Source organism: Staurois parvus, unplaced genomic scaffold, assembly GCF_062004578.1.
Source record: "Staurois parvus isolate SC_StPar_1 unplaced genomic scaffold, SC_StPar_1.0 ptg000135l, whole genome shotgun sequence".
In the NCBI taxonomy this organism is placed as follows: Eukaryota; Metazoa; Chordata; class Amphibia; order Anura; family Ranidae; genus Staurois; species Staurois parvus.
In genome coordinates, this window is record NW_028317931.1 from 4,438,080 (window position 1) to 4,442,686 (window position 4,607).

At 41.1% G+C, this 4,607-nt stretch overlaps 1 pseudogene; it reads right to left on the bottom strand.

The window, feature by feature from the left end:
* Positions 1 to 4,161: 4,161 nt before the first annotated feature.
* On the bottom strand, positions 4,162 to 4,280 carry LOC149465992 (U2 spliceosomal RNA; annotated as a pseudogene).
* Between the last annotated feature and the right edge of the window lie 327 nt (positions 4,281 to 4,607).

The window sequence follows — 4,607 nt, forward strand, 5'->3', positions numbered from 1 at the left end:
TGCTGATGAGAAAAGGTATTTAGCAGTTTATACTTACTAAAATAATTGCATTTCCATGTTCTGTGTACTGTGGGAGACCAGATATAGTGAATGCAGGTCCTGGGTTTAGTATCACTTTAAAGATGGAAGTTCAAGACATACAGTGATTGTTTCTGTGAAACATACAGCACTTCATTTGGGGGTCAAAAGTATCTGGTAAGGGGCACTGTGTTTGGAGTTGGTGAAAGGCCATTTCCTATTTCCCCTTTGATGTTTCCTTTGGACACATATTTGATATATGTTGTTGCTCCAACACTGGACTTTGTATATTATATATGCTGAACCTTTTGTATTTAGGTTATTCTAGATATACACTTAGCACTGCATTTTCCATTTTTTATAGCTTGTGTATCTTAACTATGCATAGCATATTGACACAATTTGTTGTGCATGCTGCATGCTGTATTTCTGCACAACGCACATGCATGCACATGTATGGTGTGAACAGGGCACATGGAATACAAATGTTTTCAATATGTCCTTGAGTTGAGCTTGCATTGATCAATGCTGAACATTAGAGCTTATCACACCTGGCATGAACAAGCCCTTAAAGCTGAGCCTTATATTTAGTCTTGCATAGTGATACAGACTTCTCTTCTGTACTGAAACTGATTACTCTGAATCCCACAGTGTGCATTAGAAGCTGCATCAGGTCACATAGAGCCTATTTTGATTCCTGGCTGGAGGACATCCAGCAATATCTAGTATTTCCTCCACAGCTTGCCTGTTCCTGGCCTATCACTTTTGTTCATTGGACAGTTCTGTTAATCATGGAGGCTCATAACCATATGTGGACATTATTTAGAATGTAAAAACTCTCTCAGTGCACTAGTGGCTCATATCTTGTAAATATAGAAAAATATATACAAAAAGCCCATGAGACCATAATGTCCATAGCTGTAAAACCGCTTAAATGGAAGCCATCCCAGAGTAAGACAATGCTATGAGGATTATATGTGGAAAAAAAAAGGAGAGAGGCACCAGTAGAAGGAGCATATAGCTCCAAGTGCGTAGCCTTGCCTCCCTTCTCCTTGGCTGCTGACCTCTCCCCTTGGTGACGTCACGTCCGCCCGGCTTGCGATTCATGCTGGTCACAGACACTTCCGGTACAGGCGGCGGTTTCCTGTGACTTCCTACCATCCACAGTGCTTGGGGACCTTCATTATCACCCATGGTGGCCCCAATTGCATTCAAACGGATCCCTGCAGGATACGGATGACAGCGACATACCTGGAGATTATCTTTACTGATGAGCTTTTTAACCACTGCACTATTTTACATTTTTTAATTATTTGTGGCTTATTAAACTGTGTAATACTGCACTTAGAAGGACATTACCTAGAGCAGCTTGCATGCAAATGCAGCCTGCCTGGAAACACCCACCACACCAGACTGACACCCACCCAAGAGTCAGCACATTGCTGGCATGAGGGTTGAAGACACTGGAGAGGAGTACTAAGTTAGGGTGCTGTGATGTTTTCAGGAAGGTAAGATCATAAAATTTAATTATTTTTCACATTTTCGAGTAGTAAAGGATTAGGACCTTCGTCAGGTTTTTGTTGCTGCTTGTGTCCCCAGCTGGTAGATTCCCTCTCTCGCCTTGCACTATCACAGGGACAATCAAAAAGTTTGAACTGTCACTGGAACAGTGGGAAATTTTTGAACAGGAACACTTGTTCCAGGGACAACTGTCTATGTTTTCTTTTCATTTGGATGGATCTCCTTTCATTTCCTGTTGTATTTCAAGGTAGAAAGTGAAGGGAAAATCTTGCCTAATGGGACAGACAGCAAAAAAAAATAAATAAAAAAAAAGTAAAAAAGAACAAAACAAGATAGGGTTGTTATAGCATTCTATACTCTATTCAGAAATCCAAAACAAAAAAAGTTTTAGTTAACTTTAATTGTTTTGCACTTAGCCATATCCCTCCCTCTATCTTTAATGTAACCCTTAAAGTGTTTCTAACCCTAAAAAGAAAAAAATGTAATATTTGGTATCTCAGGTGTGTTAGCTGCATTAGTTTCCCTTTTTTTTCAAGCTATGAACATTTATAGCAAGTATAGAAAATACCTATTGATTTAGCTAGAAATGCAGTGTCCTTGTCACTTCTAGAGAGATGAAAAGACCACAAAAATAATGCTATCTCTTTTTTTGCAAACTACTAATAACATCAATCCACCATTTGAGAGAGACGAACAAAGGAAGAAAGTGTTTAAATCTAGTTTACAGCTGATAATAAGATCATAAGCAAGCACCACTCCCCAGCCCCTTCATAAACAAAGAGAACTAAATAGGATTTTTTTGTGCCGTAGTTATCTGAATAGAACACCTAAAATGGTAAGTAACTTTTTGTTTAATATGTAACCAATATAAAGTAAGAATTATCCCAACTTGTCTATGTAAGTGGAAATAAATTTTAAGCATAGCCTTAACTTACTTCCCAATACTAATTTAATCCTAATTAGTTATACTTAAATTTTTTCCAATACCAATGCTGAAGTATATCTGGTCCAATGCATTAGTGTCAAAAGGTAGTGATTCAATGAAAAAAATCAATATAGACCATTTATGACCAAAGTTGATCAGTACAGCAAATAAGAACTGTGATCAATCAGTGCAATCACTCTCCCCACTTAAATCCAAAATCAATGAATACTTATAAATACCCCTTGTTGCTTGCTGAACACGAAAACAGTGGATTCCACCTCACTATCTTATTATATTCACAAATTACTAGTGCAGCGCAACTCTCTAAATTAATAATTGTTAGAAAACATAAATACTCCTGTAGAAAACATATATAAGTGATCCCAAAACGAAAAAGTCCTCAGTGACGTGTATCATTTCAGTGAATATCTTCTTCTTTGCTAATATTCAGTGATCCTCCACCACACCAGGTGAAAAACCTGCTCACCTCTAGAAAAGAAAGTATGCGGTCATCTGCGTGTATTCAACTCCTCAGTCACAATGACATATCTTCTAATCTTCTCTCACCTTCCACTCACTCTGATATCAGGCCAAAAATGATCTCATTCAACAGAAAGACCGAAACATAGTGCACTTTATTGTATCACCCACTAAAATAACACTTACAGATATAAAAACATAAAAAGCATAAAATGTGTGTCCGCATCCAGCTCACCGCCACACTAGCAAGATAGTGGGGGTGTGGTAACACAGTACCGGCTCCTCCTTCCTGGATGCGTTGCACCCCCTCTCAAGGCTTCCTCAGTAGGTCAAAAAGCTACAAAATATTTGAACAGGATCTTCCCTGTGTATGTGAGAGATTCTTCCTGACTCTCTTTTTTTTTTTTAAGTCCGCGAACGTGCGAAAAACAAAAAACCCGTAAGTGTTCACAAAAAACGTGCAAGTGCAAAACACCACACAAAAAAGTGCACTTAGGGGTGTGCTTTGTCCTTCCCCCGAAGAGGATGGACCTCTACCCTGATCCCCCGGAGCACGAAGCTCCTGACAGGGACAAGGTTCCCATTTGGTCCACCTAGCCAAAAGGCCTGGCGGACCCCGTTCCTTGTGGCCAGCCGAAGCCAGCCACCCAGTACTTGGTAAGGGGGCTCTCCCAAAGAGAAAACCCCCTAGGGACAGGGGAGGAAGCAACCAAAAGGCCACACATCCTCCCTCTAGACTTCAGGGTAGGCCCAAGGACCCACACCCTACCATCCTGTGAGAAAGAAAACACACACAAAAGTGAAGCGTGACAAACATGGGAGAAATAAATTAAATAAATAAAGTGGCCGTGCAGATTGTGCACTGGCCAGGCCCTTAGGCCCGTAGCAAAAATTGCCCAGAACTTAGCCAAAAGGCCTAGCCCTAAAAGGCGCAGTGCAAGAAAAGTGTTTGAACACAGTGACCATGTGCCTTTTCACATGTTGGGGTCCCACACCCAGGTGTTACTAAGAGCACCCCTGAGGCAACCACTCAGGGGGCACTGGTTCGCGGACTCTCTGCCTCCCCGGCCCCTGGCCAGACAAGGTAGATCCGTTCAAATCAGGAGGAACCGGGCCCCTCCGGTTTTCCAGGGGAATTACTCCCGGGCCCCAGCAGCCTGTGGGCGCCTCGGTTTCCGTTCCAGCCTGTACTAACCATCAGGACCCCCATCGTACCAGCAGGGTTACTATACAACCAATCATCCCCGCAAAGCAGGAATGATAGTGGAGCACCCCTACTGGACACTGATAAGAAAAGATACTACACTTGATCTTAGCCAAAAGGCAGAGAAGCGATTCTTCCTGACTCTCTGGTTTGCTTGTACAACTTAACTGGATTTCAGTAGGAACATTGATTTCCGTTCAAATTTGACCCTATCGTGTGCTAATTACTGCAGTAAAAAAGTGAGACTGCATTTCTCCTCAGAGGCAGGTATTGATGTCAGTGGTTCAGTGTTTTCCATAAAGCTTGTGGAATAACGGTGATCCTATATAGTTATGAAATATAAAAAAAAAAAAACTGTCTTGTGTTTGCAACAAATCATATGCTCCATATTTGATTATTCTATTTTATATTCAGTTTTAACGATGTTCCTTCTAGTGATTATCGGCATATCAGGAATTT